General features: G+C 42.6%; 8 non-coding genes across 8 annotated transcripts; 4 read left to right on the top strand and 4 right to left on the bottom strand.

The window, feature by feature from the left end:
- Positions 1-226: 226 nt before the first annotated feature.
- On the top strand, positions 227-340 carry LOC140318696 (U5 spliceosomal RNA). The gene has a single exon (XR_011917849.1). It is a non-coding gene; the product is annotated as a U5 spliceosomal RNA (small nuclear RNA).
- A 308-nt stretch (positions 341-648) lies between these two features.
- On the top strand, positions 649-834 carry LOC140318758 (U2 spliceosomal RNA). Its single transcript, XR_011917905.1, has one exon. It is a non-coding gene; the product is annotated as a U2 spliceosomal RNA (small nuclear RNA).
- A 2,807-nt stretch (positions 835-3,641) lies between these two features.
- On the top strand, positions 3,642-3,755 carry LOC140318709 (U5 spliceosomal RNA). Its single transcript, XR_011917861.1, has one exon. It is a non-coding gene; the product is annotated as a U5 spliceosomal RNA (small nuclear RNA).
- A 285-nt stretch (positions 3,756-4,040) lies between these two features.
- Positions 4,041-4,231, top strand: LOC140318768 (U2 spliceosomal RNA). The gene has a single exon (XR_011917914.1). It is a non-coding gene; the product is annotated as a U2 spliceosomal RNA (small nuclear RNA).
- Positions 4,232-18,768: 14,537 nt separating this feature from the next.
- On the bottom strand, positions 18,769-18,959 carry LOC140318739 (U2 spliceosomal RNA). Its single transcript, XR_011917885.1, has one exon. It is a non-coding gene; the product is annotated as a U2 spliceosomal RNA (small nuclear RNA).
- Positions 18,960-19,261: 302 nt separating this feature from the next.
- On the bottom strand, positions 19,262-19,376 carry LOC140318715 (U5 spliceosomal RNA). Its single transcript, XR_011917867.1, has one exon. It is a non-coding gene; the product is annotated as a U5 spliceosomal RNA (small nuclear RNA).
- Positions 19,377-21,663: 2,287 nt separating this feature from the next.
- LOC140318761 (U2 spliceosomal RNA) lies at positions 21,664-21,850 on the bottom strand. The gene has a single exon (XR_011917907.1). It is a non-coding gene; the product is annotated as a U2 spliceosomal RNA (small nuclear RNA).
- A 308-nt stretch (positions 21,851-22,158) lies between these two features.
- LOC140318713 (U5 spliceosomal RNA) lies at positions 22,159-22,272 on the bottom strand. Its single transcript, XR_011917865.1, has one exon. It is a non-coding gene; the product is annotated as a U5 spliceosomal RNA (small nuclear RNA).
- Positions 22,273-24,740: the final 2,468 nt, after the last annotated feature.

The following is a 24,740-nucleotide window of genomic DNA, read 5'->3' as shown; positions in this document are numbered from 1 at the left end:
CCAAGAGTCTGCTGAGAAAAGAGGTAGAGACTTAGACTTTACAAGTAGACTTTAACACGCTCTGGGAGCGAGCCGAGTATGGGCTAACCGGGAGAATTGCTTGAAAGAAACGCAACACCGAATGAGCGGTCAGAACAAAGCCTCAATACGGTGTTCCCGTGGTGTTTTAGGGGAAGGTGGCTATGCCAACTAGCCTGATGCCCTGCTCCCGCAGTGACGGATAATCGTACTCTGGTTTCTCTTCATAACGTACAAGTCTTTCGCCTTTTACTAAAAACTTCTGTGGAGAGCAGCACTAATGAGTTGTTTCTATTTTTGGCAGGCTTTACCTATGCGGGTGAAGCCCTTTCTGTCTGTGCAAAAGAAATCTTGTTACTTTGCAGAGTGACTTCTCTGAGTAGAGTCGCCTTACTTGTTGCGACTGTGCCGATGTTCGAAGCTGGAGTGCAAAGTTGTTGCTTGAATGGTGCTCGCTTGAGCGTGCGGGAGTGCAAAGTTATACCAGTTAAAAGGGCTGAAGAGTGCTCAGTGCAGCGGGTGGGCGGAGGTGCAAAGTGACACTCTGGCCACCTATGGCCATAAAAAGAACACCGCTACAAGTGCGCAATGTGCCAGGAAGGGCCCTCGGACGTGAACCAGTGGACAGTTATCGCTTCTCGGCCTTTTGGCTAAGATCAAGTGAAGTATCTGTTCTTATCAGTTTAATATCTGATATATCCTATATACGAGGACTACATATTAAATGGATTTTTAGCAATAGGAGTTGAAATTGGAGCTTGCTCAGTGCAGCGGGTGGGCGGAGATGCAAAGTGACACTCTGGCCACCTCGAAAACCGAGGTTACATCCACTACCAGGGGCAGCCCAAGCTCTGCCGCAAGTGCGGTGAGCATGGGCACCTGGTTGAGGCTTGTACCAAGGTGATATGTGGGAAGTGCAGAGAAATTGGGCACACTTTTGGAGAGTGTCCAAATGGCAGGAAATGTAATCTCTGTGGAGAATTAAATCACCTCTTCAGAGATTGCCCTAAATCTTTTGCCAACAAATTAAAGACGCTAAAGCCACAGTCAAGCCAACAAAGAGAAGGACCAGAGGTGGCAGTTGGTGAACAAAGTGAAGAGGTTGACTCAATAAATTCAAACTTCCCGCCAAAAGCTTGGGTTGGAAGTGAGGAGCAAAAAGGGGTAGGGCCTGTAGAGGCCTCACCACTCAGTGCTTAAGTCTGTGAGAATTCACAGGCAGAGGGTGGAGATACGCTAAATGAGGAGGAAGAGCAGACAGGTGAGTCTAGTGAAGATACTCACCTCCCCGAAGGTCAACAGCCGAAGAGGACGGCATTTGAGTTGTCCTCTGATTCCCCAGTGTTATCAGAGAAGAGGGGAAGGGTTAGGTCCCTTTCAGACAGTTCTTCAGTGGAAGAACCTAGAGTCTTCCCCTCCGACTCACAAAATGAGGTCTCCTTTTTAACTTTAGCTCTGCAATCAACCCCCAGGGACTCAAAGTTAAATGCAACATTGCGTCAGAGGCCAACACCGAGAGTCCGAAAAGGAAATATAGATCACCCTACTCACTTTTCACCTAAAGAAATGAAGGAAGAGATAGTTTCCCAAGAAATAACCTGAGTGTGTAATTTGTTTTGATAACTTAGAAAAACGAAAATGACATACCTACTTTCCTTTATCCTTTTAATGGTTCTCACCTTCTCAACACTAAATGTGAGAAGTGTGAAATCAAAGACAAGAGCCCAGAGTATTTTATCCTTCCTAGACTCCATAAAATCAGATGTGTTTTTAATACAAGAATGTGGACTACCTTTTTTAAAAAAACAGAGACAATGGGAGGAAATGTGGCCCAATTTATTGATATGGAGTGGCTCAAATCAAAATAAAAATGATGGTGTGGCCATTCTAATTAAAAATCCGCATGTTCTGGTGAAAGGTAGCACAGTGGTGAGAGACGGACGGGCACTTTTAGCACACTTGAATTTTATGGGGCAAGACTTTAACCTCTTAAATATTTATGGTTTCATTGGAAAAAATGACAGGTATGACATTTTAGAAGATATACAGCTTTAAATGCTAGGGCAAGTACCTTAAGTTGTAGGAGGGGATTTTAACTTTATCTTGAGCAGAAAAGATAGAAAAAGAGCAGGGGGAGATTTTAAAATGGATAAGACTTCGATTTTACTTCAGGGCATGTGCAGGGATTTTAAGCTTACTGACTTTTTTAAAACCATGCATCCCAGAGAGGAGGGCTTCACCTGGTTTAGTCATGATGGCACCAGAGCCTCTCGCATTGATTATTTCTTTACTAGAGATTGCCCACCCACTGATGTTAGATTAACCCCTGTTTTCTTTTCAGACCACCTTATGCTCTCCTGCACCCTTTAACCCCCTTCTGGTGTTACGGTAGGAAGTGGTCTGTGGAAACTCAACTGTTCCCTGTTGGAGGATGAAATCATAAGCAGTCAGTACAGGGAATGTTATAAAGAGTGGCAGACCCTTCAAGACCTCTACGAAACACATGCACAATGGTGGGAAATGGTGAAGGAAACGACCCAGACTTTTTTTAAACAGCAAGGTAAACGTAAAAAAAGGAAAGAGAATAGATGTATGATGGGACTACAGAAACGCTTACAGCGCTACTTTAAACTAAATCAGTGTGGCATAGACTTTAATGAAGAAATCAAAGATGTCAAAAAGGAAATGTCAGTTTTAGCAGAAATAAAGAGTAAAGGAATTTTTGTAAGAAGCAGGGAGCAGGAAATTGAAGAAGGTGAAACATGCACATAGTACTTTTTTAAGAAAGTTATAAATAAAAAGGAGTGTATTCAAAATCTAAAGAGAGAAGATGGGATTTTAACAAAACCCACACAAGAGATGATTGAAACTCTATATACCTTTTATAGTAACATGTACAAAGAGAAAGCAGTGCACTTGGAAACATCGGCAGAAATTTAAAAATTCGTTGACAAAACCGTAAAAGAGAATGCACACTTGACACAGGATTTTACTGCTTTAGAGTTAAAAAAATGCCTAACAGGTTTTAAGAGAAGTCGAGCTCCGGGTTTAGACGGGCTTCCTGCAGAATTCTATCTGACCTTTTGGGACCTTTTATCATCAGATATTTTAGATGGTTTTAAAGATTTTGAAAAACTCGACCGACTTCCTGACAATTTTAGAGTGGGAATAGTGACTCTACTTTATATAAAAAATGATAAGACTGACCTAAAGAATTGGAGGCCCATCACATTTTTAAACTTTGACTGTAAACTTTTTAGCAAGGTTTTAGCGACACGGATGTCCTCTAGTTTAGAGGAGGTAATTCACCCAGACCAGGCTTGTGCCATCTCAGGGAGACAACTCACCGACAGCCTCGTACTGATTCCAGACATCATTGATTACGCTAGAGACAGAAACACCCGGCTTGTCATCTTAAATTTAGACTTTGAAAAAGCTTTTGATCGGGTCTCGCATCAATATCTCTTTCAGGTGTTGCAGCCATGGAATAGGGCCCGATTGTTCCTACTTGGTCAGCCGAGGAGCAAGGGGGGGAACAAGCGTCTCAACCAAGCAAAGCTCACCATGGGGAAGGTGGCTATGCCAACTAGCCTGATGCCCTGCTCCCGCAGTGACGGATAATCGTACTCTGGTTTCTCTTCATAACGTACAAGTCTTTCGCCTTTTACTAATGATTTCCGTGGAGAGCAGCACTAATGAGTTGTTTCTATTTTTGGCAGGCTTTACTTTTGCGGGTGAAGCCCTTTGTCTCTGTGCAAAAGAAATCTTGTTACTCTGCAAAATGACTTCTCTGAGTAGAGACGCCTTACTTGTTGCGACTGTGCCGATGTTGCTTGAATGGTGCTCGCCGGAGCGTGCGGGACTGCAAAGTTATACCATTTAAAAGGGCTGAAGAGTGCTCAGTGCAGCGGGTGGGCGGAGGTGCAAAGTGACACTCTGGCCACCTATGGCCATAAAAAGAATACCGCTACAAGTGCGCATTGTGCCAGGAAGGGCCCTGGGACGTGAACCAGTGGACAGTTATCGCTTCTCGGCCTTTTGGCTGAGCTCAAGTGTAGTATCTGTTCTTATCAGTTTAATGTCTGATATGTCCTCTATACGAGGACTACATGTTAAATGGATTTTTAGCAATAGGAGTTGAAAAAGGAGCTTGCTCCGTTCACTTCAAGCATCGACCCAGTACTGCAGTGCCGCTGGGAACGGTGCGCTCTTCTCTGCTCTTGTGAAAAAGCAAACAGCGGTGCAGGATGGAAGTTTCAGGGAGCCCAAGACGAAAGTTTCTTTTAGTCTGCTGAGAAAAGAGAGTGAATGCGAAGTAGACTTTAACACGGCTCTGGGAGCAAGCCGAGTGTGGGCTAACCAGGAGAATTGCTTGAAAGAAACGCGACACCGAATGAGCGGTCAGAACAAAGCCTCAATATGGTGTTCCCGTGGTGTTTTTGTTGCTGCCTTGTCTTTTACTCTGTGCAAAAGACAAGGCAGCAACAAAAACATTTTGTAGTTTGAGAAAGAACAACTTAATCTTCAGCAATCAGTATAAAAAGAGGGTAAGAAAAGGTGCAAATGCCAACCATACATCACTAAAAGGTGGAGCGGAAGTATTCGGCTGCAAGTAGGTGTGAATGTCCGACCATAATTTGTAAAAAGCGGGTAAGACAAGGTTCGAATGCCCGACTTTATATTACCAAAAGCGAGAGGAGAGGTCTTCGGATGGGAGTGGGTGAGAATTTCCAACCATAATCTATGAAATGCGGTGAAAAAAAGGTGTGAATGCCCCATAGAACACTAAAAGGTGGAGCGGAAGTGTTCGGCTGCAAGAAGGTGTGAATGTCCGACTATATTTGGTGAAAAGCAAGTGAAGCAAGGTCTGATAGCCCAACCTTACATCATCAAAAGCGAGATCAGAGGTGTTTGGCTGCAAGAAGGCCATAGTTTGCCAAAATGACCGTGCGAATGACCGACTAAATATCAACAAAAGTGGGGGCGGAGGTCTTCGGACGCAAGTGGGTGTGAATATCACACCATACAGGTATGGTGGAGAGGAAGCTGTGAATGGCCGACCATAGTAAAAAGTGGGTGAGAGAAGGTGCGAATGTGAAAGCATACATGATCAAAACAGGGAGCGGAGGTGTTTGGCAGCGACAAGGTGTGAATATCCACCCATAATTAATTAAAAGCGGGCAACAAGTAGGTTCGAATGCCCAACCATACATCATCAAAAGCAGGAATGGATGTGTTCGGCTACAAGAAGGTTTGAATATCCGACCGTAGTTTGTAAAAAGCGGGTAAGAAAAGGTTCGAATGCCCGAACATACACCATCAAAAGAGGGAGCGGAGGAGTTCCGCTGTAAGAAGGTGTGAATGTCCGACCATAGTTGGTAAAAAGCGGGTAAGAAAAGGTTAAAATACCCGACTGTACACAATTAATAGCGGGAGCGGGAGAAGTGGTGTTCGGCTGCAAGTAGGTGTGAATGTCCAGCCATAATTACTCACAAACGGGTAAGAAAAGGTAGTATTGCCAGACCATACATTGTCAAAACAGGGAGCGGAGGTGGTTCAGCTGAAAGGTGTGAATTTCCGACTAAAGTTTGTAAAAAGCGGGTAAGACAAGGTGCGAATGCCCGACAATGTATGATCAAAAGAGGGAGCGAATGTCCATCAATAATTGCTTTAAAACAAGAAAGAAAAATTTCGAATATCAAACTGGACATGATCATAAGCGGGAGAGGAGGTGTTCAGCTGCAAGAAGGTGTGAATGTCCACCCATAATTACTGAAAAATGGGTAAGAAAAGGTGCAAATGCCAAACCATACATCATCAAAAGAGGGAGCAGAGGTGTTCCGCTGTAAGACGGTGTGAATGTCCGACCATAGTTGTTAAAAAGCGGGTAAGAAAAGGTTAAAATACCCGACTGTACACAATCAATAGAGGGAGCGGAGTTGTTCGGCTACAAGAAGGTGTGAAAGTCTTACCATGGTTTGTAAAAAGCTTGTAAGAAAAGGTTCGTATGCCCGAATATATACCATCAAAAGCGGAAGCGGAGGTGTTCGGCTGCAAGAAGGTGTGAACGTCCGACCAAAGTTTGTAAAAAGCGGGTAAGAAAAGGTTCGTATCCCCGAATATACACCATCAAAAGTGGAAGCGGAGGTGTTCAGCTGCAAGAAGGTCTGAATGTCCACTCATAATTCCTGAAAAATGGGTAAAAAAATGGTGCGAATGCCCAACCACACATCATCAAAAGCGAGAGTGGATCTGTTCGGCTACAAGAAGGTTTGAATGTCCATCAATAATTGCTTTAAAACATGAAAGAAAATTTTCGAATATCAAACCGCACATGATCATAAGCGGGAGAGGAGGTGTTCAGCTGCAAGAAGGTGTGAATTTCCACCCATAATTACTGAAAAATGGGTAAGAAAAGGTGCGAATGCCTAACGATACATCATCAAAAGCAGGAGTGGATGTGTTCGGCTACAAGACGGTTTGAATGTCCGACAATAGTTTGTAAAAAAGTGGGTAAGACAAGTTGCGAATGCATGACGATGTATGATCAAAAGAGGGAGCGGAGGTGTTCGACTGCAAGAAGGTCTGAATGTCCATCCATAATTACTGAAAAATGGGTAAGAAAAGTGCGAATGCCAAACCATACATCATCAAAAGAGTGAGCGGAGGTGTTCCGCTGTAAGAAGGTGTGAATGTCCGACCATAGTTGGTAAAAAGCGGGTAAGAAAACGTTAAAATACCCGACTGTACACAATCAATAGCGGGAGCGGAGTTTTTCGGCTACAAGAAGGTGTGATAGTCCGACCATGGTTTGTAAAAAGCACGTAAGAAAAGGTGCGAATGCCCGACAATGTATGATCAAAACGAGGGAGCGGAGGTTTTTGGCTACAAGAAGGTTTGAATGTCCGACCATAGTTTTTTAAAAAGCGGGTAAGAAAAGGTTCGAATGCCCAACTATACATCATCAAAAGCAGGAGTGGATGTGTTCGGCTACAAGAAGGTTTGAATGTCCGACCATAGTTTGTAAAAGGCGGGTAAGAAAAAGTTTGAATGCCCGAACATACACCATCAAAAGAGGGAGCGAAGGTGTTCTGCTGTAGGAAGGTGTGAATGTCCGACCATAGTTGGTAAAAGGCGGGTAAGAAAAGGTTAAAATACCTGACTGTACACAATCAAAAGAGGGAGCGGAGTTGTTCAGTTAAGAGAAGGTGTGAAAGTCCGACAATGGTTTGTAAAAAGCGGGTAAGAAAAGGTTGGTATGCCCGAATATACACCATCAAAAGCGGAAGCGGAGGTGTTCGGCTGCAAGAAGGTGTGAATATCCGACCGTAGTTTGTAAAAAGCGGGTAAGAAAAGGTTCGAATGCCCGAACATACACCATCAAAAGAGGGAGCGGAGGTTTTCCGCTGTAAGAAGGTGTGAATGTCCGACCATAGTTGGTAAAAAGCTGGTAAGAAAACGTTAAAATACCCGACTGTACACAATCAATAGCGGGAGCGGAGTTGTTTGGCTACAAGAAGGTGTGATAGTCCGACCATGGTTTGTAAAAAGCGGGCAAGAAAAGTTGCGAATGCCCGACAATGTATGTTCAAAAAGAGGGAGCGGAGGTTTTCGGCTACAAGAAGGTTTGAATGTCCGACCATAGTTTGTAAAAAGCGGGTAAGAAAAGGTTCGAATGCCCAACTATACACCATCAAAAGCGGGAGCAGAGGTGTTCCGCTGTAAGAAGGTGTGAACGTCCGACCAAAGTTTCTAAAAAGCAGTTAAGAAAAGGTTCCAATATCCAACCAAACACAATCAAAAGCGGGAGCAGAGCTGTTCGACTGCAAGTAGGTGTGAATGTCAGATCATAATTTGCAAAAAGCTGATGAGAAAGGGTGAGAATGCCCGACTATACACCATCAAATGTGGGAGCGGAAGTGTTCGGCTGTGAGTAGGTGTGAATGTCCGACCATAATTACTGAAAAATGTGTTAGAAAAGACTAGAATGCCGGACCATACATCATCAAAAGCGGGAGAAGTGGTGTTCGGCTGCAAGTAGGTGTGATTGTCCAGCCATAATTACTCACAAACGGGTAAGAAAAGGTAGTATTGCCAGACCATACATGATCAAAACAGGGAGCGGAGGTGGTTCAGCTGCAAGGTGTGAATTTCTGACTAAAGTTTGTAAAAAGCGGGTAAGACAAGGTGCGGATGCCCGACAATGTATGATCAAAAGAGGGAGCGGAGGTTTTCGGCTGCAAGGTCTGAATGTCCAACCATAATTTGTAAAAACCGGGGATGAAAAGGCTCGAAAGCACGACTATACACCATCAAAAGCGGGAGCGGAGGTGTTCAGCTGCAAGAAGGTCTGAATGTCCACCAATAATTACTGAAAAATGGTTAAGAAAAGGTGTGAATGCCCAACCATACATCATCAAAAGCAGGAGTGGATGTGTTCGGCTACAAGAAGGTTTGAATGTCCGACAATAGTTTGTAAAAGGCGGGCAAGAAAAGGTTCGAATGCCAGAACATACACCATCAAAAGAGGGAGCGGAGGTGTTCCGCTGTAAGAAGGTGTGAATATCCGACCATAGTTGGTAAAAAGGGGGTAAGAAAAGGTTAAAATACCCGACTGTAAACAATCAAAAGAGGGAGCGGAGTTGTTCAGCTAAGAGAAGGTGTGAAAGTCCGACCATGGTTTGTAAAAAGCGGTTAAGAAAAGTTCCGAATATCTAACCAAACATAATCAAAAGCGGGAGCACAGCTTTTCGACTGCAAGTAGGTGTGAATGTCAGATCATAATTTGCAAAAAGCTGATGAGAAAGCGTGAGAATGCCCGACTATACACCATCAAATGCGGGAGCGGAGTTGTTCGGCTGTGAGTAGGTGTGAATGTCCGACCATAATTGCTGAAAAATATGTTAGAAAAGACTAGAATGCCAGTCCATACATCATCAAAAGCGTGAGAAGTGGTGTTCGGCTGCAAGTAGGTGTGAATGTCAAGCCATAATTACTCACAAACGGGTAAGAAAAGGTAGTATTGCCAGACCATACATGATCAAAACAGGGAGCGGAGGTGGTTGAGCTGCAAGGTGTGAATGTCCGACTAAAGTTTGTAAAATGTTGGTAAGACAAGGTGCGAATGCCTGACAATGTATGATCAAAAGAGGGAGCGGAGGTTTTCCGCTGCAAGAAGGTCTGAATGTCCAACCATAATTTGTAAAAACCGGGAAGAAAAGGCTCGAAAGCCCGACTATACACCATCAAAAGCGGGAGCAGAGGGGTTCAACTGCAAGAAGGTCTGAATGTACATCAATAATTGCTTTAAAAAAATAAAGAAAATTTTCGAATTTCAAACCGCACATGATCATAAGTGGGAGAGGAGGTGTTCAGCTGCAAGAAGGTTTGAATGTCCACCCATAATTCCTGAAAAATGGGTAAGAAAAGGTGCGAATGCCCAACCATACATCATCAAAAGCAGGAGTTGATGTGTTTGGCGAAGAGAAGGTTTGAATGCCCGACCATAGTTTGTAAAAAGTGGGTAAGAAAAGGTTCTAATGCCCGAAGATACACCATCAAAAGAGGGAGCGGAGGTGTTCCGGTGTAAGACGGTCTGAATGTCCGACCATGGTTGGCAAAAAGAGGGTAAGAAAAGGTTAAAATACCCGACTGTACACAATCAATAGCGGGAGTGGAGTTGTTCGGCTACAGGAAGGTGTGAAAGTCCGACCATGGTTTGTAAAAAGCGGATAAGAAAAGGTTTGTATGATTGGGCATTCGCACCTTGTTTTAAAAAGCGGGTAAGAAAAGGTTTGAATGGCCGAACATACACCATCAAAAGAGGGAGCGGAGGTGGTTCAGCTGCAAGAAGGTGTGAATGTCCGACTAAAGTTTGTAAAAAGCGGGTAAGACAAGGTGCGAATGCCCGACAATGTATGATCCAAAGCAGGAGCGGAGGTGTTCAGCAGCAAGAGTGTCTGAATGTCTGAATTATGGGTGGTCTGAATGTCCACCCATAATTCCTGAAAATGGGTAAAAAAAGTGCGAATGCCCAATCATACATCATCAAAAGCAGGATAGGATGTGTTCAGCTGCAAGAAGGTATGAATGTCCGACTAAAGTTTGTAAAAAGCGGGTAGGGAAAGGTTCAAATGCCCGAACATACACTATCAAAAGAGGGAGCGGAGGAGCTCCGCTGTAAGACGGTCTAAATGTCCATTAATAATTGCTAGAAAACATGAAAGAAAATTTTCGAATATCAAACCGCACATGATCATAAGCGGGAGAGAAGGTGTTTGACTGCAAGTGGGTGTGAATGTCAGATCATAATTTGTAAAAAGCGGGTAAGAAAAGGTAAGAATGCCCAACCATAAATTATCAAAAGTGGCAGCAGAGATGTTCGGCTGGTATTTATCAATGTCCAGATAGATTTCAACAAAAAACAACGTTGTACTTTGCAGTAAAAGAAAGAGCAAATCAAAAGTTTTAGGAATCCGAGAATATGCTTATTTTCATGAGTTCTGTACGATTTCGGATTTTACTATAAAATGATTTCCTTCCCTTAAACTATGTTAAAACTGCTTTTAACTTCATATTTATCAATGTCTAGATCGATTTCAACAAAGAACAACATTGGATTTTGCAGTAGAAGAAAGAGCAACACTGAAGGATCAGGAATACAAGAATAAGCTTCTTTTCATACGTTCTGCATGATTTGGGATTTTATGTATAAAATGAATTCCTTCACTCAAACCAAGTTAAAACTGGTTTGTCCTTCATATGTACCCATTTCTACATATATTTCAAGCATAAACTTCCTCATATTACCCTGAATGAGAAAGAACCACAATTGTGATTAAGCCACACACCCCTTTTGAGGAGTTCTGCATGATTTGGGATTTTATCTATAAAATGAATTCCTTCACTCAAACTATGTTAAAACGGTTTTTACCTTCATATTTATCAATGTCTAGATAGATTTAAACAAAAAAAAACAACGTTGTACTTTGCAGTAAAAGAAAGATTAAATCAAAAGTTCGAGAATCCGAGAATAATCTTATTTTCACGAGTTCTGCATGATTTGGGATTTTATCTATAAAATGAATTCCTTCACTCAAACCAAGTGAAAACTGCTTTGTACTTCATATGTACCCATTTCTACATATATTTCAAGCATAAACTTCCTCATATTACCCTGAATGAGAAAGAACCACAATTGTGATTAAGCCACACACCCCTTTTGAGGAGTTCTGCATGATTTGGGATTTTATCTATAAAATGAATTCCTTCACTCAAACTATGTTAAAACGGTTTTTACCTTCATATTTATCAATGTCTAGATAGATTTAAACAAAAAAAAACAACGTTGTACTTTGCAGTAAAAGAAAGATTAAATCAAAAGTTCGAGAATCCGAGAATAAGCTTATTTTCATGAGTTCTGCATGATTTGGGATTTTATGTATAAAATGAATTCCTTCACTCAAACCAAGTGAAAACTGCTTTGTCCTTCATATTTATCTATGTCTAGATCGACTTCAACAAAGAGCAACATTGTATTTTGCAGTAGAAGAAAGAGCAACACTGAAGGATCAGGAATCCGAGAATAAGCTTATTTTCATACGTTCTGCATGATTTGGGATTTTGCTATAAAATGAATTCCTTCACTCAAACCATTTTAAAACTGCTTTGTCCTTCATATTTATCAATGTCTAGATTGATTTCAACAAAGAACAACATTGGATTTCGCAGTAGAGGAAAGAGCAACACTGAAGGATCAGGAATCCGAGAATAAGCTTATTTTCATACATTCTGCATGATTTGGGATTTTATGTATAAAATGAATTCCTTCACTCAAACCAAGTTAAAACTGCTTTGTCCTTCATATTTATCAATGTCTAGATCGATTTCAACTTCTTCTACTGCAAAGTCCAATGTTGTTCTTTGTTGAAGTCGATTTTTCAGTAATTGGTGGACATTCAGACCTTCTTGCAGCTGATCACCACTTCTCCCGCTTTTGATGATGTATGGTCCGGCATTCTAGTCTTTTCTAACACATTTTTCAGCAATTATGGTCGGACATTCACACCTACTCCGCTCCCGCATTTGATGGTGTATAGTCGGGCATTCTCACCCTTTCTCATCAGCTTTTTGCATATTATGATCTGACATTCACACCTACTTGCAGTCGAACAGCTCTGCTCCCGCTTTTAATTATGTTTGGTTGGATATTCGAACCTTTTCTTAACTGCTTTTTACAAACTTTGGTCGGATGTTCACACCTTCTTGCAGCCGAACAACTCCGCTCCCGCTATTGATTGTGTACAGTCGGGTATTTTAACCTTTTCTTACCCGCTTTTTACCAACTATGGTTGGACATTCACACCGTCTTACAGCGGAACACCTCCGCTCCACCTTTTGATGGTGCATAGTCGAGCATTCGAACCTTTTCTTACCCGCTTTTTACAAACTACGCTTGGACATTCAAACCTTCTTGTAGCCGAACACATCCCCTCCTGCTGTTGATGATGTATAGTTGGACATTCAAACCTACTTGTTGCCCACTTTTCTTTAATTATGAGTGGACATTCACACCTTGTCGCAGCCAAACACCTCCGCTCCCTTTTTTGATCATGTATGGTTGGACATTCGCACCTTTTCTCACCCGCTTTTTGCAAACTATGGTCGGCCATTCACAGCTTCCTCTCCACCATACTTGTATGGTGGGATATTCACACCAACTTGCATCCGAAGACCTCCACCCCCACTTTTGTTGATATGTAGTCGGTCATTCGCACCTTACCCGCTTTTGGCAAACTATGGCCTTCTTGCAGCCAAACACCTCTGATCTCGCTTTTGATGATGTAAGGTTGGGCATTCATACCTTACTTCACCTGCTTTTCACCAAATATAGTCGGACATTCACACCTTCTTGCAGCCGAACACATCCGCTCCACCTTTTAGTGTTCTATAACACCTTTTTTTTCACCGCATTTTATAGATTATGGTTGGAAATTCTCAACCACTCTCATCCGAAGACCTCTCCTCCTGCTTTTGTTAATATATTTGAACTTAAGTCGGACATTCAGACCTTCTTGCAGCTGAACACCTCCGCTCCCGCTTTTGATGGTATATAGTCGGGCTTTCGAGCCTTTTCATCCCCGGTTTTTACAAATTATGGTTGGACATTATGACCTTGCAGCCGAAAACCTCCGCTCCCTATTTTGATCATACATTGTCGGGCATTCGCACCTTGTCTTACCCGCTTTTTACAAACTTTAGTCAGAAATTCACACCTTGCAGCTGAACCACCTCCGCTCCCTGTTTTGATCATGTAAGGTATGGCAATACTACCTTTTCTTATCCGTTTGTGAGTAATTATGGCTGGACAATCACACCTACTTGAAGCCGTACACCACTTCTCCCGCTTTTGATGATGTATGGTCCGGCATTCTAGTCTTTTCTAACACATTTTTCAGCAATTATGGTCGGACATTTACACCTACTCACAGCCGAACACTTCCGCTCCCGCATTTGATGGTGTATAGTCGGGCATTCTCACCCTTTCTCATCAGCTTTTTGCAAATTATGATCTGACATTCACACCTTCTTGCAGCCGAACACCTCCGCTTCCGCTTTTGATGGTGTATATTTGGGCATACGAACCTTTTCTTACCCGCTTTTTACAAACCATTGTCGGACTTTCACACCTTCTCTTAGCTGAACATCTCCGCTCCCTCTTTTGATCGTGTACAGTCGGGTATTTTAACCTTTTCTGACCTGCTTTTTACCAACTATGGTCGGACATTCACACCGTCTTACAGCGGAACACTTCTGCTCCCTCTTTTGATGGTGTATGTTCGGGCATTCGAACCTTTTCTTACCCGCCTTTTTACAAACTATGGTCGGACATTCAAACCTTCTTGTAGCCGAACACATCCACTCCTGCTTTTGATGATGTATAGTTGGGCATTCGAACCTTTTCTTACCCGCTTTTTACAAACTATGGTCGGACATTCAAACCTTCTTGTAGCCGAAAACCTCCGCTCCCTCTTTTTGATCATACATTGTCGGGCATTCGCACCTTTTCTTACGCGCTTTTTACAAACCATGGTCGGACTATCACACCTTCTTGTAGCCGAACACCTCCGCTCCCGCTATTGATTGTGTAGAGTCGGGTATTTTAACATTTTCTTACCCGCTTTTTACCAACTATGGTCGGACATTCACACCTTCTTACAGCGGAACACCTCCGCTCCCTCTTTTGATGATGTATGGTTGGGCATTCGCACTTTTCTTACCCATTTTTCAGTAATTATGGATGGACATTCAAACCTTCTTGCAGTCGAACACCTCCGCTCCCTCTTTTGATCATACATCGTCATGCATTCGCACCTTGTCTTACCCACTTTTTTACAAACTATGGTCGGACATTCAAACCGTCTTGTAGCCGAACACATCCACTCCTGCTTTTGATGATGTATTGTTGGGCATTCGCACCTTTTCTTACCCATTTTTCAGTAATTATGGGTGGACATTCAGACCATCTTGCAGCTGAACACCTCCTCTCCCGCTTATGATCATGTGCGGTTTGATATTCGAAAATTTTCTTTCATGTTTTAAAGCAATTATTGATGGACATTCAAACCTTCTTGTAGCCAAACAGATCCACTCCCGCTTTTGATGATGTATGGTTGGGCATTCGCACCGTTTTTTTACCCATTTTTCAGGAATTATGGGTGGACATTCAGACCTTCTTGCAGCTGAACACCTCCGCTTCCACTTTTGATGGTGTATATTCGGGGATACGAACCTTTTCTTACCCGATTTTTACAAACTTTGGTCGGACGTTCATACCTTCTTGTAGCCGAACAACTCCGCTCCCTCTATTGATTGTGTACAGTCGGGTATGTTCACCTTTTCTTACCCGCTTTTTAACAACTATGGTCGGACATTCACACCGTCTTACAGCGGAACACCTCTGCTCCCTCTTTTGATGATGTATGGTTTGGCATTCGCACCTTTTCTTACCCATTTTTCAGTAATTATGGGTGGACATTCACACCTTCTTGCAGCTGAACACTTCCTCTCCCGCTTATGATCATGTGCAGTTTGATATTCGAAATTTTTTTTTCATGTTTTAAAGCAATTATTGATGGACATTCAGACCTTCTTGCAGCTGAACCCCTCTGCTCCCGCTTTTGATGGTGTATAGTCGGGCTTTCGAGCCTTTTCTTCCCGTTTTTACAAATTATGGTTGGACATTCAGACCTTCTTGCAGCCGAACACCTCCGCTCCCTCTTTTGATCATACATTGTCGGGCATTCGCACCTTGTCTTACCCGCTTTTTACAAACTTTAATCGGAAATTCACACCTTGCAGCTGAACCACCTCCGCTCCCTGTTTTGATCATGTATGGTCTGGCAATAGTACCTTTTCTTACCCGTTTGTGAGTAATTATGGCTGGACATTCACACCTACTTGCAGCCGAACACCACTTCTCCCGCTTTTGATGATGTATGGTCCGGCATTCTAGTCTTTTCTAACACATTTTTCAGCAATTATGGTCGGACATTCAAACCGTCTTGTAGCCGAACACATCCACTCCTGCTTTTGATGATGTATCGTTGGGCATTCGCACCTTTTCTTACCCATTTTTCAGGAATTATGGGTGGACATTCAGACCTTCTTGCAGCTGAACACCTCCGCTTCCACTTTTGATGGTGTTTATTCGGGGATAGGAACCTTTTCTTACAAGCTTTTTACAAACCATGATCAGACTTTCACACCTTCTTGTAGCCGAACAACTCCGCTCCCTCTATTGATTGTGTACAGTCGGGTATGTTAACCTTTTCTTACCCGCTTTTTAACAACTATGGTCGGACATTCACACCGTCTTACAGCGGAACACCTCTGCTCCCTCTTTTGATGATGTATGGTTTGGCATTCGCACCTTTTCTTACCCATTTTTCAGTAATTATGGGTGGACATTCACACCTTCTTGCAGCTGAACACCTCCTCTCCCGCTTATGATCATGTGCAGTTTGATATTCGAAATTTTTTTTTCATGTTTTAAAGCAATTATTGATGGACATTCAGACCTTCTTGCAGCTGAACCCCTCTGCTCCCGCTTTTGATGGTGTATAGTCGGGCTTTCGAGCCTTTTCTTCCCGGTTTTTACAAATTATGGTTGGACATTCAGACCTTCTTGCAGCCGAACACCTCCGCTCCCTCTTTTGATCATACATTGTCGGGCATTCGCACCTTGTCTTACCCGCTTTTTACAAACTTTAGTCGGAAATTCACACCTTGCAGCTGAACCACCTCCGCTCCCTGTTTTGATCATGTATGGTCTGGCAATACTACCTTTTCTAACCCGTTTGTGAGTAATTATGGCTGGACATTCACACCTACTTGCAGCCGAACACCACTTCTCCCGCTTTTGATGATGTATGGTCCGGCATTCTAGTCTTTTCTAACACATTTTTCAGCAATTATGGTCGGACATTCACACCTACTTGCAGCCGAACACTTCCGCTCCCGCATTTGATGGTGTATAGTCGGGCAATCTCACCCTTTCTCATCAGCTTTTTGCCAATTATGATCTGACATTCACACCTACTTGAAGTTGAACAGCTCTGCTCCCGCTTTCGATTATGTTTGGTTGGATATTATAACCTTTACTTAACTGCTTTTTACAAACTTTTGTCAGACGTTCACACCTTCTTGCAGCCGACCACCTCCGCTTCCGCTTTTGATGGTATATATTCGGGCATTTGAACCTTTTCTTACCCGCTTTTTACAAACTATGGTCGGACATTCAAACCTTCTTGTAGCCGAACACATCCACTCCTGCTTTTGATGATTTATGGTTGGGCATTCGCACCTTTTCTTACCCATTTTTCAGTAATTATGGGTGGACATTCACACCTTCTTGCAGCTGAAAACCTCCTCTCCCGCTTATGATCATGTGCGGTTTGATATTTGAAAATTTTCTTTCATGTTTGAAAGCAATTATTGATGGACATTCAAACCTTCTTGCAGCTGAACACCTCCGCTTCCACTTTTGATGGTGTATATTCGGTCATACGAACCTTTTCTTACCCGATTTTTACAAACTTTGGTCGGACGTTCACACCTTTTTGCAGCCGAACACCTCTGCTTCCGCTTTTGATGGTATATATTCGGGCATACGAACCTTTTCTTACCAGCTTTTTACAAACCATGGTCAGACTTTCACACCTTCTTGTAGCCGAACAACTCCGCTCCCGCTATTGATTGTGTACAGTCGGGTATTTTAACCTTTTCTTACCCGCTTTTTAACAACTATGTTCGGACATTCACACCGTCTTACAGCGGAACACCTCTGCTCCCTCTTTTGATGATGTATGGTTTGGCATTCACACCTTTTCTTACCCATTTTTCAGTAATTATGGGTGGACATTCACACCTTCTTGCAGCTGAACACCTCCTCTCCCGCTTATGATCATGTGCAGTTTGATATTCGAAAATTTTCTTTCATGTTTTAAAGCAATTATTGATGGACATTCAGACCTTCTTGCAGCTGAACCCCTCTGCTCCCGCTTTTGATGATGTATTGTTCGGCTTCCGAGCATTTTCTTCCCGGTTTTTACAAATTATGATTGGACATTCAGACCTTCTTGCAGCCGAAAACCTCCGCTCCTTCTTTTGATGGTGTATGTTCGGGCATTCGAACCTTTTCTTACCCGCTTTTTACAAACTACGGTCGGATATTCAAACCTTCTTGTAGCCGAACACATCCATTCCTGCTTTTGATGATGTATGGTTGGGCATTCGAACCTACTTGTTGCCCGCTTTTAATTAATTATGGGTGGATATTCACACCTTGTCGCTGCCAAACACCTCCGCTCCCTGTTTTGATCATGTGTGGTTGGACATTCGCACCTTTTCTCACCCGCTTTTTGCAAACTATGGTCGGCCATTCACAGCTTTCTCTCCACCATACTTCACATACTTCACATACTTCACACCCACTTGCATCCGAAGACCTCCGCCCCCACTTTTGTTGATATTTAGTCGGTCATTCGCACGGTCATTTTGGCAAACTATGGCCTTCTTGCAGCCAAACACCTCTGATCTCGCTTTTGATGATGTAAGGTTGGGCTATCAGACCTTGCTTCACTTGCTTTTCACCAAATATAGTCGGACATTCACACCTTCTTGCAGCCGAACACTTCCGCTCCACCTTTTAGTGTTCTATGGGGCATTCACACCTTTTTTTCACCGCATTTCATAGATTATGGTTGGAAATTCTCACCCACTCCCATCCGAAGACCTCTCCTCTCGCTTTTGGTAATATAAAGTCGGGCATTCGAACCTTGTCTTACCCGCTTTTTACAAATTATGGTCGGACATGCACACCTACTTGCAGCCGAATACTTCCGCTCCACCTTTTAGTGATGTATGGTTGGCATTTGCACCTTTTCTTACCCTCTTTTTATACTGATTGCTGAAGATTAAGTTGTTCTTTCTCAAACTACAAAATTGCCTTGTCTTTTACTCTGTGCAAAAGACAAGGCAGCAACAAAAACACCACGGGAACACCATATTGAGGCTTTGTTCTGACCGCTCATTCGGTGTCGCGTTTCTTTCAAGCAATTCTCCCGGTTAGCCCGCACTCGGCTTGCTCCCAGAGCCGTGTTAAAGTCTACTTCGCATTCACTCTCTTTTCTCAGCAGACTAAAAGAAACTTCCATCCTGCACCGCTGTTTGCTTTTTCACAAGAGCAGAGAAGAGCCTACCGTTCCCAGCGGCACTGCAGTACTGGGTCGATGCTTGAAGTGAACGGAGCAAGCTCCTTTTTCAACTCCTATTGCAAAAAATCCATTTAACATGTAGTCCTCATATAGAGGACATATCAGACATTAAACTGATAAGAACAGATACTACACTTGAGCTAAGCCAAAGGGCCGAGAAGCGATAACTGTCCACTGGTTCACGTCCGAGGGCCCTTCCTGGCACAATGCGCACTTGTAGCGGTATTCTTTTTATGGCCATAGGTGACCAGAGTGTCACTTTGCACCTCCGCCCACCCGCTGCACTGAGCACTCTTCAGCCCTTTTAAATGGTATAACTTTGCAGTCCCGCACGCTCCGGAGAGCACCATTCAAGCAACAACTTTGCACTCCAGCTTCGAACATCGGCACAGTCGCAACAAGTAAGGCGTCTCTACTCAGAGAAGTCATTCTGCACAGTAACAAGATTTCTTTTGCACAGAGACAAAAGACCCGCAAAAGTAAAGCCTGCCAAAAATAGAAACAACTCATTAGTGCTGCTCTCCACGGAAATCATTAGTAAAAGGCGAAAGACTTGTACGTTATGAGGAGAAACCAGAGTACGATTATCCGTCACTGCGGGAGCAGGGCATCGGGCTAGTTGGCATAGCCACCTTCCCCATGGTGAGCTTTGCTTGGTTGAGACGCTTGCTCTCAAAAGACGCTTAACTCTAAAGCAGTAAAATCCTGTGTCAAGTGTGCATTCTCTTTTACGGTTTTGTCAACGAATTTTAAAATTTCTGCCGATGTTTCCAAGTGCACTGCTTTCTCTTTGTACATGTTACTATAAAAGGTATGTAGAGTTTAAATCATCTCTTGTGTGGATTTTGTTAAAAACCCATCTTCTCTCTTTAGATTTTGAATACACTCCTTTTTATTTATAACTTTCTTAAAAAAGTACCATGTGCATGTTTCACCTTCCTCAATTTCCTGCTCCCTGCTTCTTACAAAAATTCCTTTACTCTTTATTTCTGCTAAAACTGACATTTCCTTTTTGACATCTTTGATTTCTTCATTAAAGTCTATGCCACACTGATTTAGTTTAAAGTAGCGCTGTAAGCGTTTCTGTAGTCCCATCATACATCTATTCTATTTTTACGTTTACCTTGCTGTTTAAAAAAAGTCTGGGTCGTTTCCTTCACCATTTCCCACCATTGTGCATGTATTTGGTAGAGGTCTTGAAGGGTCTGCCACTCTTTATAACATTCCCTGTACTGACTGACTATGATTTTCATCCTCCAACAGGGAACAGTTGAGTTTCCACAGACCACTTCCTACCGTCACACCAGAAGGGGGTGAAAGGGTGCAGGAGAGCATAAGGTAGTCTGAAAAGAAAACAGGGGTTAATCTAACATCAGTGGGTGGGCAATCTCTAGTAAAGAAATAATCAATGCGAGAGGCTCTGGTGCCATCATGACTAAACCAGGTGAAGCCCTCCTCTCTGGGATGCATGGTTTTAAAACAGTCAGTAAGCTTAAAATCCCTGCACATGCCCTGAAGTAAAATCGAAGTCTTATCCATTTTAAAATCTCCCCCTGCTCTTTTTCTATCTTTTCTGCTCAAGATAAAGTTAAAATCCCCTCCTACAACTAAAGGTACTTGCCCTAGCATGTAAAGCTGTATATCTTCTAAAATGTCATACCTGTCATTTTGTCCATTGAAACCATAAATATTTAAGAGGTTAAAGTCTTGCCCCATAAAATTCAAGTGTGCTAAAAGTGCCCGTCTGTCTCTCACCACTGTGCTACCTTTCACCAGAACATGCGGATTTTTAATTAGAATGGCCACACCATCATTTTTATTTTGATTTGAGCCACTCCATATCGATAAATGGGGCCACATTTCCTCCCATTGTCTCTGGTTTTTTAAAAAAAGGTAGTCCACATTCTTGTATTAAAAACACATCTGATTTTATGGAGTCTAAGAAGGATAAAATACTCTGGGCTCTTGTCTTTGATTTCACACTTCTCACATTTAGTGTTGAGAAGGTGAGAACCATTAAAAGGATAAAGGAAAGTAGGTATGTCATTTTCGTTTTTCTAAGTTATCAAAACAAATTACACACTCAGGTTATTTCTTGGGAAACTAGCTCTTCCTTCATTTCTTTAGGTGAAAAGTGAGTAGGGTGATCTATATTTCCTTTTCGGACTCTCGGTGTTGGCCTCTGACGCAATGTTGCATTTAACTTTGAGTCCCTGGGGGTTGATTGCAGAGCTAAAGTTAAAAAGGAGACCTCATTTTGTGAGTCGGAGGGGAAGACTCTAGGTTCTTCCACTGAAGAACTGTCTGAAAGGGACCTAACCCTTCCCCTCTTCTCTGATACCACTGGGGAATCATAGGACAACTCAGATGCCGTCCTCTTCGGCTGTTGACCTTCGGGGAGGTGAGTATCTTCACTAGACTCACCTGTCTGCTCTTCCTCCTCATTTAGCGTATCTCCACCCTCTGCCTGTGAATTCTCACAGACTTAAGCACTGAGTGGTGAGGCCTCTACAGGCCCTACCCCTTTTTGCTCCTCACTTCAAACCCAAGCTTTTGGCGGGAAGTTTGAATTTATTGGGTCAACCTCTTCACTTTGTTCACCAACTGCCACCTCTGGTCCTTCTCTTTGTTGGCTTGACTGTGGCTTTAGCGTCTTTAATTTGTTGGCAAAAGATTTAGGGCAATCTCTGAAGAGGTGATTTAATTCTCCACAGAGATTACATTTCCTGCCATTTGGACACTATCCAAAAGTGTGCTCAATTTCTCTGCACTTCCCACATATCACCTTGGTACAAGCCTCAACCAGGTGCCCATGCTCACCGCACTTGCGGCAGAGCTTGGGCTGCCCCTGGTAGTGGATGTAACCTCGGTTTTCGAGGTGGCCAGAGTGTCACTTTGCATCTCCGCCCACCCGCTGCATTGAGCAAGCTCCAATTTCAACTCCTATTGCTAAAAAATCAATTTAATATGTAGTCCTCGTATATAGGACATATCAGATATTAAACTGATAAGAACAGATACTGAACTTGATCTTAGCCAAAAGGCAGAGAAGCGATAACTGTCCACTGGTTCACGTCCGAGGGCCCGTCCTGGCACATTGCGCACTTGTAGCGGTGTTCTTTTTATGGCCATAGGTGGCCAGAGTGTCACTTTGCACCTCCGCCCACCCGCTGCACTGAGCACTCTTCAGCCCTTTTAACTGGTATAACTTTGCACTCCCGCACGCTCAAGCGAGCACCATTCAAGCAACAACTTTGCACTCCAGCTTCGAACATCGGCACAGTCGCAACAAGTAAGGCGTCTCTACTCAGAGAAGTCACTCTGCACAGTAACAAGATTTCTTTTGCACAGACAGAAAGGGCTTCACCCGCATAGGTAAAGCCTGCCAAAAATAGAAACAACTCATTAGTGCTGCTCTCCACGGAAATCATTAGTAAAAGGCGAAAGACTTGTACGTTATGAAGAGAAACCAGAGTACAATTATCCATCACTGCGGGAGCAGGGCATCAGGCTAGTTGGCATAGCCACCTTCCCCATGGTGAGCTGTGCTTGGTTGAGACGCTTGCTCCCCCCCCTTGCTCCTCGGCTGACCAAGTACGAACAATCGGGCCCTATTCGATGGCTGCCTTGTCTTTTACTCTGTGCAAAAGACAAGGCAGCAACTAAAACACCACGGGAACACCGTATTGAGGCTTTGTTCTGACCGCTCATTCGGTGTTGCGTTTCTTTCAAGCAATTCTCCCGGTTAGCCCACACTCGGCTCGCTCCTAGAGCCGTGTTAAAGTCTACTTCGCATTCACTCTCTTTTCTCAGCAGACTCTTGGGATTTTATCTATAAAATGAATTCCTTCACTCAAACTATGTTAAAACTGCTTTGTCCTTCATATTTACCATGTCTAGAAAGATTTAAACAAAAAAAACAACGTTGTACTTTGCAGTAAAAGAAAGAGCAAATCTAAAGTTTCAGGAATCCGAGAATAAGCTTACTTTCATGAGTTCTTCACGATTTCGGATTTTGCTATAAAATGAATTCCTTCACTCAAACTAAATTAAAACTGTTAAACCGCTAATCTGTTACATGTAAGGTAGATGTTAAATTCACCGAAATAGGATCTAAGGGTATTCGGCCAATCAAGCTGTAGCAGCTTCGGTAAAAGAGTATAAGTTGAAGAGTTTGTGAATAAAGGTGTGCGCACACATAGTGAGCTGTAGGAAAATAGGCAGGGAGCAATGCCGGCTGGGGTATATGTTCTTGTATGTTGTCTGACTGTTTGATTTGAATGTGTTGTGTAAGTGTCCTGTTGAATGTTACATGTTTGGGCTTTGACACGCTTCACTGTGGTTGTTAACTGTGTGGTGTGTCCTGAAATGTTATATGTTTGGGCTGTGTGACATGCTTAATGCTTGTCAGTAGCTACCCACTTATTCATATATAGACACTGACAACATAAGAAGTCCGGACATACTTTGATAGTAGTTGTAGAAGTATCCTTATTGATAATGGATAAACTAATTCATAGTGATAGAACAGTAGATGAACAGGTGCCTGCACATGTCTCACGAAAATAAAATGGGTGTATGATTGCTGATGGCAGAGCCATACTGCCAAACTTATGAGCTCTTGTGGCAAACTTGATTCAGTGTCTTGACGTGTATACGCTGTTTCGCTGACTTGATTGTCACAAGAAACAAAGTGTGTTTGATAAGATCCGACCATTTTATTAGGGGAAGATCAGTATGTATGGATTCTGATGTGACTGATAAACCCATTCGTATCTTAAGCATAATCTAATACGTGAGACAACGCCCTGGCACACAATCAAAAAAAAAAAAAGAGAGAGCGGTTTTGTGTCACCACAGTCCATAATGTAGAAAAGAGAGAAAAAAGCCTTTCTGATTTGGTGTGTGTGCTAACAGTGCAGAGTGTAGAGAAAAGAGAGAAAAGAAAGCCGTTTTGGTGTCACGGGTGTTGTGACTTACACACACATTTCTGAATTGAGAAAGGAAATTATTTTAGAGGAAGCACTAGAGTTTAGATCCCACATTTGTTGATAGGCATTCATTTATTTCTTCACTTCTGATGAAATTTCAACAATAAACAACATACTTCGTATTATGAGAAAGAACCAGACTCATTCTTCAATAATCCGAAAATAAGCTCTATTTTACGAGTTATGCACGAATTCGGATTCTCCTATAAAACGAATTCCTTAACTCAAACCAAGTTAAAACTGCTTTGTCCTTCATATTTATTCATGTCTAATCAAGTTTCAACGATAAACAACGTTGTACTTTGTAGAATGAGAAAGAACTTCTTTAGCAATAAGCATCTCTCGACATATGACGAAGTATAGATTTTGCTATAAAATTAATTCCTTCTATCAGCCTGCCTTAAAACTGTTTGTCCTCCTTATTTATCCACTTCAAATCAAATTTCAACAATTAAAAAAATGTTGTAGTTTGAGAAAGAACAACTTAATCTTCAGCAATCAGTAAGAAAAGAGGGTAAGAAAAGGTGCAAATGCCAACCATACATCAATAAAAGGTGGAGCGGAAGTATTCGGCTGCAAGTAGATGTGAATGTCCGACCATAATTTGTAAAAAGCGGGTAAGAAAAGGTTCGAATGCCCGACAATATATTAAAAAAAGCGGGAGGAGAGGTCTTCGGATGAGAGTGGGTGAGAATTTCCAACCATAATCTATAAAATGCGGTGAAAAAAAAGGTGTGAATGCCCCATAGAACACTAAAAGGTGGAGCGGAAGTGTTCGGCTACAAGAAGGTGTGAATGTCCGACTATATTTGGTGAAAAGCAGGTGAAGCAAGGTCTGAATGCCCAACCTTACATCATCAAAAGCGAGATAAGAGGTGTTTGGCTGCAGGAAGGCCATAGTTTACCAAAAGCAGGGTGCGAATGACCGACTAAATATCAACAAAAGTGGGGGCGG

The sequence above is a fragment of the Leuresthes tenuis genome, unplaced genomic scaffold, assembly GCF_036924035.1.
Source record: "Leuresthes tenuis unplaced genomic scaffold, fLeuTen1.0.hap1 SCAF_11, whole genome shotgun sequence".
In the NCBI taxonomy this organism is placed as follows: domain Eukaryota; kingdom Metazoa; phylum Chordata; class Actinopteri; order Atheriniformes; family Atherinopsidae; genus Leuresthes; species Leuresthes tenuis.
This window is presented reverse-complemented; position numbering and strand designations above follow the sequence as displayed.